The sequence below is a fragment of the Mesocricetus auratus genome, unplaced genomic scaffold (assembly GCF_017639785.1).
Source record: "Mesocricetus auratus isolate SY011 unplaced genomic scaffold, BCM_Maur_2.0 Super-Scaffold_100023, whole genome shotgun sequence".
NCBI lineage: Eukaryota > Metazoa > Chordata > Mammalia > Rodentia > Cricetidae > Mesocricetus > Mesocricetus auratus.
The window spans coordinates 22,607,699-22,621,575 of record NW_024429204.1 but is presented as its reverse complement, the minus strand read 5'-3'; positions in this window follow the sequence as shown (position 1 = coordinate 22,621,575).

Here is a 13,877-nt window from a genome sequence, read left to right as displayed (position 1 = left end):
CATTGTAATACAATGTGGGCACTTGAAAAGAGCTTCATGAAGCGATCCAGAGGATTTTTTTGCACTGTAAAGCTCAGCATTGCTTTCGTGCTTCTGAAAGTCCAGGAACTGACTTCACTTTTACTGAGTGTCTTAGAGATTTACTCCATCTATGCACCCACATAGCTGCAAGGAAAGTGCATTTATGCCCATCATTCTAGAAGAAAATCCATGCCACCCCCCAAAAAATTTAGACTCGTCCCAGTCCCCACAGCTAGTGTAGTCGGTTCTGAGAAAACCAAAGTTTTACAATAACCTCTTCTCCACTGGTGAGCTCAGAAATTGAAACTCAAAAGGCTCTGATTCATCAAGATGCTGGCTATAGAAAACTCTTGTTGGTTTAGTTCCTGGTTCTGCCCCTTCTTTGTAAATTTTTGGTAGATTCCTTTCCTCACCACTGATGGGCTATCCCACATTCACCTAAACTCACTGACCAAACAAATTCCCTAATTTATTTTCAAATGAACTAGCCTGGATGGTGTCATGCAAGCTTTCTATGGAGAAAAGTGATCAATAACTCTATTCAGCTGTGAGGCCTACAAAACACAACAATGGACAGTGTAAAAAGATATTCTGAAAAGTACAATAATGACACTTGTATTCTGGGAGCCTCTTTTATTGACACTCAGGGTTACAGGAAAATAGAATGTTTATATGATCAACTCTGAGAGTGCCAAGGTTTTACAAGTCTTCTAGTTTGACTTAAGGTCCAATCAACAAAAGGGAATTCATGCTTGGAATTGTAAAATGTGATGGTTAAATGTCTGGAACCTGAGGAGAACCTACTACATATATTTCCATAGGCCAGCGCAATATCCACATTCTATTATTACATACACAGGTAAGGGTAGCTGTCATTTCTCATCAAAGACTTTTTCTGCCTAGTAGAAAGCAATCATTACAGAAAACCACAAATGATCAAAACACCAACCATGGGGTTCCCATTCCAATTAATATATTTATAACACAACTCTAAGGCTCAGGGAACATCTCTGCAGAGGAGGCATCAAGACTGTAAGAACTAGAAGACCAAAATATGTGCTGTGAGATTATGCCTTCTAAAAACAAAAGACATGAACTGGGGAGGACTAGAAAGGATGGGGTAGATCTGAGGGGAACTAGGGGTGGGAGTGGGAACTTGAATTTGATCAAAATGTGCTCTACAAAGTTCTCATAGTGTGGTGGTTAGAATAAGAATGGAGTGGTACTATTGAAAAGGACTAGGAAGTGGGGCTTGTTGAAGGAAGTGCCTCATTGAGGATGGAGTTGAGGTTTCAAAAGCCTAGGCCAAGCCCAGACTCTCTCTCTGCTAAGGGGTCATGATGTAGCTCTTATCTACTTCTCCAGCACCTTCCTACTTACCATCCTGCTCTATTCCATGATGATAATGGACCCAGACTCTCAAACTGTAAGCAAGCCCCCATCAATGGAGCAGTAACTAAGACATATAGAATTAATAAAATAAATGTTACTCTTGAAGGTGCATTTATGACATTTAAATGATTGATCCTAAATTGACAAAAGCAAGAATCCGAATAAAAATGATAAGGGAAGGATGGTCAAAGGAAGGAAGTAGCTGTCCTTGGTACCCTCTCATTCTCCTTTAAGTTTCTCACTGTGGATAAAGCTCTAGGACATCTACTGTTCTTAGTACGGTAGCTGCCTAAGCTTGTGGAGTCCAACACAATGCCACTGAAGATGCTAAATCATTGGTAATGACTTAATCTGTTAAGATTCTGAAGTATTACTCAGACCCAAACTTACTGATGAATCTCTCCAAAATGCATCTGCAAGTCATTTATAAGTCACTTGTTTGAAACTTAGAGCGCATTACCTGTATAAATTATAAATCAACAGTCCTTTGACAAAAGTATATTTCCGTAAAATCAATGACCCCTCACAGGTTTCCACTAAAATGCAGAAAAAAATGGTAACTACTGTTTTAAAAAGTCAATAAATTCAGGAGACAAATAACCATCTTGAATGAAATATGTGAACCTCTTTTTCCTGTGTTTGGTTTGTTTCTTCAGGCACAGGAAAATTACATTTGACAAGGTTACATTAGTCATATCATAGGATATTTGGGGAGATTGGGGTACATAGACATATAGTGTAGAGTTTTGTGTATCTTACAGGGTTATGTTTGAGAAAATCACAACACATTTTAGAATTTTTTTATAATTTTGAAATTATACTATAATTATAAAATTTCTCTCTTTCCTCTCTCCAAACCTACCCACCTATCCCTCCTTGCTCATTTTCAAATTCATGGTGTCTTTTATCATTGTTATTGCATATATGTATAAGCAATAGCAAACACACACACACACACACACAATCATAAATATAACCTTCTCAACCTGTATAATGCTAAGAATGAAAGAGGGTCATTGTCTAAACATTTGGTGAACACATTCTATAATGCACTAGCCTAAATTGTTTCATGATGAGTTAATGTAATTTTCATGGTTTGAATGAAAATGTCTCATAGAATCTCAAATAAGCTTTATAATTTGCTGTGACCTTTTTCCTCTTTCTCTCTCCCTACCTCCAGGCTCTTTCTTTTTCAGGTAAGGCATCATGATTCCAGGCTGGTCTCAAACTCACTATGAAGTCAAGGATGACCTTATGCTTTTGCTCTACTCTCCTCTACCTCTGAATTGCTGGGATTATAGATATATTGTGCTAGGAATTGAAACCAGGGGTCGTATGTACTAGGTAAGCACTCTGCCAACTGAACTGCGACTCCAGTCCAATTTGCAGTTTCTTAAATATATTGAGCACAGGATTCCTGTGCTTAAATAATTTCTATTAGCAGAAAGATAGACTGGTAAGTTCTAGAGGACCATTTCTTCAGCCTTTGGTCATAACCTACCCAGTAATGGCCAAGGATGAATTTGAGTGCAGGGTATAAACTAAATGTATATTTGAGTTATAAAAGCACCAATAAAATAGCACCTGTGATTTTTAGTGTGCTAATTACCTATGCTAAGAAATTTATTTACAGGTAACTTTTATCCCTTATCTCGGCCTTCCAGGAAAATTAACCATTATCTGGGATTTTCTTTTAACTTCCTTTCCCCCAATAACTTATACTGAATATAAAATAGGTTCTGCATCAATTTTTTTTTTACTATGCATTAAGGAAGACTCGTTTTGAACGTAGTCTTGTGAGGTTATTTTTCGGTTTTAACATCCATCCAGTTTGCTTTCTGTAGCCATGATTCTTTTGTTGTCTCTTCGGTATAATATTTTTTATTGTAGACATTTCTGAAAATGTCTTCTGGTGGTCATACAAAAGATTTCTTTTGATTTGCGAACTGAAGAAAGTTCTCTTTGCTCTATTCCTAGAACTAAAACTTCAAGATCCTAGATTAGGGTGGTTTTCATTATGCAATGTAGATTATTTTTGTAAAGGAATTTTTATTATATACTCCCACCAAGATCTCGGGAGATGAGAAACTGACCTCAGTAAGCCTGTTGCTTCCCAGATGAAGCTCTAGAGCTTTGCCTAGAAACACAGAGAAAGCCAAAAGCAGGCAAAGAAGATTTGGATCAAATAATATGAGGAATGAATGAATGGATTAAATCAGAATGTTCTTTGGTCGTCATTTTACTATGATAAACACATAATTCTTTATACTTTTCGTGGACAGAAAGCAAACAGCATCCAAACATGATACTGTTCAGATAGATTGTTTGTAGAAACATGCAAGGTGATACATTATTTAACCACTATGATTTCTTATACTTTTAGTGTTTCAGCCTGAACATAGAGAGGAGAACAAAAATCAAGCTCAATGCATCCTTCCACCGTGAAGCCAAATATTTGGTCTTTCCTGGTGATCCACCTGCTTTGACATCACTCAGTCCTCAATACTACAAATAACAAAAATATTCTAGAGATAACTGGACAAGAATTTGTAATTATTTTTTAAACATTTATATATGTGCTTTATGTATGTGGGTGTTTTTTCCATATGTACATTTGCACATTATAAGAAAGAATCAGACTTCAGTTATAGATGGCTGTGAACCACCATATGGGTGCTGGGAATTGACCCTGGATTCTCTGGAAGGGCAATCAGTGCACTTAACTATTGAGCCATCTCTCTAGTTCCATATTTATAATTCTTAAAAGTAATGCTATGATGTCATAATCACAGTTGAATATTCTAAAGTAAAACAAAGGTATTTGCGAGACCCTTAGATATCAGGTGTCATATCTCTGTCTATATCTTTGTCTATGCTGATTTTTTTATTATCATGGTAAAAAAGATTTTTTGTCTCACACCCTTTTCTCTTTAAAGGAAAAAAGTAATTATATTAAAAAACTAATAGAGATTATTTACTGAAGGAAAATATCAAAGATGGAAAGAGAAGGGGAATTTAAAAACTGGATTCATCTGACTGCATCTTTCCCATATTTATGACCCACTGATGGGGGAATTCCTTCTGTGTATATGTCTCTCTTATTGGTTAAAGAATAAAACACTGTTGGCCAATGAGGAAGCAAGATAGGCAGGAATAGGATAGAAGGAGGATTCTGGGAAATGTAGTCAAGAGTAGAGGGTTGCCATGTGATCCCCGGGAAGAGAGAACACTTCAGGATGCCATCCTCGGGAAGATGTGTCCTTATAGAAATATACATTAGTAGTCACGGGTTAATACTTAATACAAAACTAGAGAAGCCCTGGACATTGGCCAACAGCATTGTAAGTAATAGAGTCTCAGTTTGGTTACAGATTGATCTTGCTTAAAGTATAATTAGACAAAGCAGTAGCCAGTGTGTAGACAATACTAACAGTATAGGGAGATGATAAAAAATTGAACTAGACAGCCGAAGACCACTCTTCTGATTATTAACTGCTGGGCAGAAATCTTATTATTTTCCAAAACAAATATATGTTGATAAAATCCCCCCACCATGTAGGCTGGAAGTTGTATGTTTAGAATGTAAAATTAGAATTCGAGGAATGAGACCCTGAATTAAGAGACAAAGATGACATCTTCATGAGCATTCCTAGCTATGTATCTTAGATACTTCCAAAATGCTTAGGATAGCTCTAGAGATGTCTACTTGGCTCCCATCAAAAACTACTACTACTACTTATAACAACAACAATAGTAACAGTAATAATAATAATAGTAATTATGGCCTCTCCACTTGGTTGCAGATGGAGTTACCTGACAGCCTCTAACTACCACCTTATTTAGCTTCTGCCATAATTTTCCAACCAAAGTCTAAGGCTTATTAGACAGTTCATAGTCAGGAACACACACTTGGTTCTTTCTATGATTCCCTAATGATCCATAATTCTTCAGTGGTATGCCAGAGTCTATTTCAAATCCTAAACTCAAGCAGTGGCTTTTTCTGCTGATTTTATTCCTTCTCCTTTATAGCTCCTACTAATCTTATTTTGTTATGCTCACCTAAGCTCCTCAAATCTAGCTATTCCCCTTACACAATACTTGAAACACAATAACTGTAAATTCCCTTAGCACTGTATTCAACTCCCAATTCTTTCTCACATGTTCTTATTTTAGAGACAAATATTACCTGAAAACAATAGTACTATTCAATGTGATTTTATCTCTTTCTCCTCAGAAACAAAGAAACCACCAAGTCATGTCTGCACAGTTTACTATATATTTCCAATTTCTTTTAGACACAGAATCTCCGGTTTAATAACATTGGCTAATTTAGTATGATGTTGTCAGTAGCCCACAAATTGGCTTAGTTCAATTTCCCTGCTTCTCTGTCCTGGTTAGATTCTGTAGTCAACTCGATATACCCAGTGTCTCATGAGAAAAGGCAGCATCAGCTGTAGATCAGATTGACCTGTGGTCATGTCTGTGAGAGATTATTGATTGATTATTGATCATTGTTTGGGAGGACCCATCCCAACAAGGGCAGCACCATGCCTTAGACAGGTGTGCCTGAGCTATGTCAGAAAGCTAACTGAACATGTACCGTAAAATGAGACAGCAAGCAGCATTCCTTCGTGGTTTCTCCTCCGGCTTCCCCCTTTGAGTCCTGACTTCCCTTGAGGATTTCTGTGACCTGAAAGAGTAAGATGAAATAAACCCATTCCTCCATGCAAGTTGCTTTTGGAATGGTATTTTTATCCTATTAATAGAAAAGCTAACCAGAATATGACCTCTCAGAGTGGTTTCTTCAAAAGACAAATTTATTCATGTTATTGTCCTTTTTGGAGGCTGTCTTAGGCCACTCCCTCACTTGTTTTGTAAGGTTGTACCTTGTCTGCTTATCATCGGTCTGTCTGTCTGTCTGTCTGTCATCATCATCTACCCATCTATCTATCTATCTATCTATCTATCTATCTATCTATCTATCTATCTATCTATCTATCATCATAGATCTATCATCTCTCCCTCCCTCCTTCCCTCCCTCCCTCCCTCTCTCTTTTTTTCTCCCTCCCTCTTGCTCTTGCTTCCCCTTTCATAAAGGCTGTCTCCTCTTTAGGTGCTGCCTCTCCAGTATCTTTTTGGTTCACTTGTATTCAACTTTTAGATGTTAGGCCAAGCATCACCAACCCAGGTGGGGAATCGGGCTTCATGAACTTTCCTAAATCTATATTTCCCATGAAGTATATCAAAGAGGTTCACTCTTTGTCATAATTTCCATGGTGATTTTATTTCACATGAGACTGTTATGATCTCCCCTCCTTATGCACACCCAAAATAGGTGAAATTTCATGGGCATTTGAAAAACACAGATCTTAATGTATTCTGGAATTGATTTTGATAATTATGTATATAGCCAATTAATAACCAACTAAAGATGTAGAACATTTCCATTTTGCCACAAAGTTTCATCATAATTCTTTCCAATCAACTCGATTCTTCTGCAGGCAGACAGGAGAAATCTCTGTTGTGACTGTTGGAGTTCCATCATTGTCCCTGAGTTGTTGTTTATTAATGATTTGCTTCTTTCTCTTGCTGACTACTATTCTATTGTGTGTGTTTAGCTCAATTTGTCTCCCCATCCTCCCACTGATAGACAATTGATTTGTTACAGTGAGATGCTTATGAATAAATTTGCCGCAACACTGCTGTGCAAGGAGGATTGTTTTTAAATTTTTGGTGGAAATATCGTTACATTTTCCTCAGGTAAATGCTTGTGAATGTGATCAATAGGTCATAAAACTGATACATGTTTAACTTATGAAGAAACCTCTAGATTCTAGAGTGTTCTAGCACTAATATTTCTATCTAAGGCATAGTTATCATTATATAAACTCTAAATTCTTGCTAATGTTAACATTGCAATTTTTGTCTTTTAATTTTTTTAAAGAATCCATAAGGCATAAATTATTTCCTTGTGATTGTGATACATCTACATAATGACTAAGTAAAACAATTTTTATATTATTTTCACCATGCCTCCATACTCTCTCATGATCTATCTTTATTGAGAATTTTAAATTTTTCTATTGTTTTGTTTTGCCTTTTTGTAATAAATTGCCAGATTTTATTTATGTATTTTAAATAAAAATCTCCTTGTTATTCCTATGTTCAGTGAATTATTTACTTATTTCAGGTACATTAATTCCCTGCTAATTTCTATAATAATGCAAGTAATATACATTATTTTCATGTAGTAAATAAAATTTTTAATTTTGATAGATTTAATTTATAATCATTTATTTCAATGTCTGATATTTTTAATGTCATGCCTTCCTAATATTTTCCCATCGCAAGTGGTCTGAAATAACAATTTCCTTGTATATTTTCCTCGATACTTTATGTCTCTAACATTTATATTTACTTGTACAATGTATCTAGTGTTAATTGCAAGAATATCTTGTATCTCACATCACATAGATCTTTAATTTCATCCAAGCTTTTTAGTTTTCAGTGCTGCATGTTTTGCTTGTTATGTCAAATTTACCCCTCATAATCTAGTGCTCTCCAGTATTTTGAATATTGCTGCTTTTTAGAAAATGCTTCACAGTGCAGGGCTTCTTCAGCTTTACAGCAAGAGTTCATGAAGAGTTCACACATATTCTTTCTCTCCCTCCCAACTTAATTTCTTTGCTCAATGAACTAATATTGGAAATTAATAATTAACTAAAGGCCATAGTTACCATTAAGGTGTATGCTCTGTATTACACAATTGTATGGGATTTAACAAAAGCATAGGACTACCACCTCAATACCATGCAGAACAATCACATTGACGTGAATATCTGTGCTCCAAACATTTGTCCCCTTCTCCCATCAACCACTGACCTTCCTAATGTTTCTCTGAGTTTGCCTTTCTCAGAATGTCATCTAGATAGAAACTCCCTGCACAGCATTTTCAGTCTGGCTTCTTTAACAAATATGTAGGAGAGGGCTATTTACCTTGTTTAGTGACTTCAAAACCCATTTCTTTTTGTTACTAAGAAAATATTACATTCATCATGGTTGTATTACCATTTACTTATTCATTCTTCCCTTGAATGTCATCTTGGTGGATTACAGTTCAGAGCATATACGTAAAGCTACTATAAAGTAATAGTGCAGATTTTCATGTGGGAATAAGTTCCAACTTACCTGGCTAAAAATCAAGGAGTGAGGTCACTGCATTCCAGAGTAAGACTATGTAGCTTGGTTAAGAGCCAGGAGATGAAAAAGACTGAAATGCTGCCCCCTGTATATGGCAGTTGCTCATATCAACTCTTAAAAGCTAGGGTCACCTGCACAAGATCCACACAAGAGTAACCCCCTTAAAATTTCCAGCACAGAAGAGGTAGGGTCTCATGAGGCCCCGCTCTTAGCTGAAGAGCTATTGGCTGCTGGGTGAAGCAAAGTGACATTTTTTTTGAGGGGGAGATGACCACAATTAGATTTCCCATTAGATCGTCACAGTGAATGATCCCACACCTATGCATGCATGGGCAGCACTAATTGAACAATTGAATTGAGTGTGTTATTGATAAAAATGTTGACATGAAGTTGAAAGGAAGGGAGTCACATGAGGGTGGCCCCAGATTTCAGTCATTCTAACCATCCTCATGATATATGTGTTGTATATCTTGTTATACATCTTCCTTCTTACCATCTATCATCTTGGAGCGGGTGGCTTTTCTAATACTTTGTCTTTAAGCCTGTTTCTTACTATTGGGGTATATGGCTTCTTTTGTAGGATTTTGATACAAGTCTTACACAGGGATTGTGATTTCCTGATACTTTCTCCCATTTAATGATCTGCCATTTCATACTCATTTTTTCAAAATTTGTGTTTCTATTTTTAATTATGCATATCTGGGTTTGTCTCCGTATGTAAATATTTAGGTAAATTCAGGTGCCCATGGAGGTCAGAGAGCACATAGGATTCCCTGAAGCTAGAATTGCCGGCAGTTGTGACCTACCCATTTTGGGTGCTGGGAAAGCAACTTGGGTCCCATGCAAGAGGAGTGCAGACTGCTAACTTCTGAGTCATTCCTCCAGCTGCCCCATTTCATTCCCTTAAGAGTGTCTTTAGACCTATATCCCAGGGGGAGGGCCTTGGTCGTCCTCAATTTTATGTGACAGACTTTGTTGACTCCCCATGGGAGTGGATGGAGATATGGTAGGGGGAAAAGGGAGAAAGGGAGGTAGGGAGAACTGGCATTGGTATATAAAATAAATTGTATAAAAATAAAATAGAAAGTAGTCAGACCCCCCCAAATGAGTGTCTTTAATAGAACAACATTTTTACATTTTACTAAACTCCAGTTCATCACAGATTGTGTTCTAATACTACAATGCAAGCTTTTTAACCATTCCAGAGTGACCTAAATTTCTGCTCTCTTCTAGAGGTCTTTCATGTTCCTTTTTGCAAGTAAGTATACACTCTACTTTGAGTTAAGTCATTTGTGAAAATGTATCAACAGTATCTAGGTTTCTGTCTTCTAGTTCTTTGTGTGTAATATTTTTGCAAGTTTGCTGCTTCTCTTTTGAATGCTCTTTGTTCCGTTATCAAAGACCAATTAACTATATTGGCACATGTTCATTTCTTCGCCTTCAGTTCTAGTTTCTGTAGCAACTTTCTACTTTTTAAAACCTCAACCACACCTTTTTGATTAATATAGCTTTATAATATATTTTGAAGTGAAGTAGAGTCAGTTACTCAGAACTATTTTCCTTCTTCAATATTATGTTGACTATTTGGTGATCTTTAGTCATTCCACATAAACTTTAAAACTGTGTGAATACCTAGAAACTGACTCAATACAAATTTGGTTAATAATGCATTAAGTCAAGTTGTAAAGAATGAAATCTTAAGGTTAATTAATCCTTCGACCCACAAACATGGGATATTATCCATTATTTGATACTCAATATTTTTGTGTTTTATGTTTTTCCTAATATTTATTAGACATAATTGCTACAGCTAAATATTTCAATTAAGGGAGTTTGTATAAATTATGCTGCATCTATAATTTCAAGTACCAAATATCCATTTCTGGGGCATAAAAAGCAGATGACTCTATGTCTTAACTTTCTATCTTGTGATGGCTAATATTGATCTTTTAATGTGAGAGGCACTCAAGAGTTGAGGAGATCTGTAGTCTCTCTTTTCTTTGTTCTTCTGCTGACTTGTGACTTTTTAATTCTTCAGCAGTTTTGTACAGTAGAATTCAGTGAATTTTAGTTATTTTCACCACCATCCAAACATGCTTTCCTACTGAAACCCTTCCTCCCGTCAAGCGCTCCTCTTACTCTTTTGTTCACTTTTGGTCTGTGACCCACCGTGTTTCATATGGATTCCTAGTAGGAACACGAGTGGGATGTTCTGTACTAGAACACAAGGAACGTAACAGTAGCTAGAGCAATGAAAAAAATGATTAAGCCCCAGAATAACGCTTGCCTGCCACGAGTCTTTCACAGAGGGGTAGTACCTCACAGACCCTTTTCTCATCTGTGATCCTGATCTTGTTGAGATAAAACAGTTGGAATGAGTTCATGTCATGTGAAGATGATGTCTTTTTTGTTGCACATCTACCCATTTCATAAGTCTTACAGCCTTTGAGACCCAGTGACATACAGGCACTATGTAGGGCCAGCACTCCACCATCATGAACTCTCAGCATTTTTGGAAGTTATTATTTTTGTCCTTTTTGTATTATTACTTTCTACTGTAATAAAAAAGCTTCTCTGATGGAGGCTGAGCCCAGCTCCAATATATGAATGTAAATATGAGCACTTAGAAGGCAGTTTGACATCATAACCATTTATCAAAACAGTAGTAATTGGTTCTCCCCAGGGCCTATGACTTATAGAGCCATAAGTTCATTTCTGTACTTATGAAACCAAGCATGGGTTCAACATGCAGAGCAGGTTTCAAATTGAATGGACAACTATTGGCCACCCTCAAAATTGCTATGCCATTATTGTGGCAAATGGCACATTATGCACGGCAGATCATTATTTTAACTCTCAGAATTTACAGCTAGGGAAGTCTATGAACGACTTTTCTCCCCCATCAGCCTGTGTAGTCACTTCTGGCATAAAAAAGGCTAGCCAGGAGATGGGACATCTCAAGTTAAGTTCCAGTTTACTTCTCTATGTCCTGTTACCAAAGTGTGTGGCATCTTCAGCAATAGGGTCATACAATTAAATTCTGGGGGGCAGCCATGAGTTTTATTGTTGGCAATTGTTAACTTTATATAGGTATCCTGCCAATCTCCTGCCTCCAATCATTAAGATGCGTATGTTCGCATCACCTATAAAATGGACAGATTTTTTCCCGTCATTTGTGGAGCTATTTGACCATCTTCAAATGAGATCTACTATATCTGTGTTTCTACAGTCATACATGCATTTATCATTTTTCTCCCTCTAAAACAGTGCTTCTCAACCTTCCTAATGTTGTAACCCTTTAAAACAGTTCCTGGTGTTATGGTGACCCCCAACCATAAAGTTATTCTAATGCAGAAATATTAAGCTACACAAAATAGGGATGTCCTCTCACATTTTATTGAGGGAGAAATCACTTAGGTGAGAAGCCAAGAAAGTCGAGAACCAAAGGTCTGCATGCTGCTCTCTGGGATGCAACCAGAACCCAAAGAGAAAGTGTTTCCTCCCCTTAACTCTTTTATCTATCCCGCATAAATTCTATATACCTGTGACCACACCCAAATGGGCATGGTCAGCACTACAGGTATGTAGATCTCTCTCTACATTATTCTGTTGCTACTTTACTGTAATTTTGTTACATTTATGAATCATAATGTAACTATCTGTGTTTTTCCAGTGGTGTTAGTTGGTCCTGTGTAGGGTCATTTGACTCTAAGCGAGTGGCAACCCACAGGTTGACAACACAGGATTTAAAGTAAGGTTTCTTCTTATCCTCTCAAGTTCCAGTAGGAATGGTTTGAAAGTTACGCTTTTCTACATAAGTTCCCAAAAATGAAACCTTAGAGAATAAACCAATTAAAATTCCATGTTTAACTGGCCCACAAAACAAAATCAGTATGTGTGTGCTGCACATCCATCATCTTTTTATTTATAAAGAATATAAACTTACCACATATATTTTTGAAATGTATGCTAGTCAGAATGCCCAATGAGAAATATATGCCATCTACATGAAAGTCATTGCTAAAAGCCTGCTTGTTGTTTCCCAAAAGCTTATTTATGTGCTGAAATTCAATATTCTATCTTTCTTCATCAGCTTGGCATGAGATTTTAAATGTAAATTACTTTGGAATATAAATGTTTATATTTGCCAAGCTGAGAAAAATAAGTTGTTAAAACAGTATGCTAATCATAAATGACGTCAGTTTTGTATTCTATGTAGCTGTCAGCGTGGATTAACCCAGCTACATTCAGGGTGAGTGGAGGCAGATGGAGTTGGTTGCACCATTATGGTTTTGATAGGGAACAAAACAATCTTAACAAAAAGAGAAGAATAAAAGCTCCAGACTTCACCTGGGGTTTTAATAGGCATGGTAAACAATAGCATGTTGAAGCCCAATTGTGTTCTTTTTCAATATATTTAAAAACCACCAATCTTTTCCCCTCTGGCCTATAAATAAATAGAAGATGCTGCATTTTATTTCTTAGCATGGAAATTTCCCCCAGTGATTTCAATCTGCTCTCTTAGCTGTTCTTGTAAGGCCAATCCACACTACAGTGACATAATCATTTGCAAAGATACTGTGGACAGACATCACTTCAAATATTTATCATTACAGTAATTGGGCAAGTCTTTCCTTGAGCCTACAAATCTACAGGGACTGTCTCCCCATGTCCTTGAGACAAAACTCCAATGATTGGAGAGTACCAAAAGGACACAAAATTTATCTTTTAGATGTCTATTCCTGGGCTTTTCCCATTGTTTTTGAATATGTATGTTAAACAGAAAGGCAACCTGGGTTTTCTTTAGTTCAAAATTGTGAATTTGTTTTATAAACTAATTATTATATATAGTCAATGGTAGAACTCACTTATTAAATTAGACCAATAACCATTAGCCTCTAGTGTATTCAGAGTTTCAAGAAAAAAATTCACACTGTCACTTTCTCTACCTTGTAGAAATCATTTTTAATTTTTTACACATTCTAATTATATGTGTGATTAGATTATAAGCTTATTTCTCATCCTCATTTCAGAAATTCTAATTCATTCAAGTACCTATGTTTTAAAGACCACACCACGTTTCTATACCACACTTTGATGTTTGGTCTGTGGTTTCTATTCACAAAGGAGTTGACAGATTCAACCTGTTTCCCACCTTTATGAAATGACTGTTTCCCTCACCCTCACTTATGACTATACATTGTGGTGTGATTAAAGCACTGGTAAAATCATGATCACATGAAGTCTTTATTGAGATGGATTCT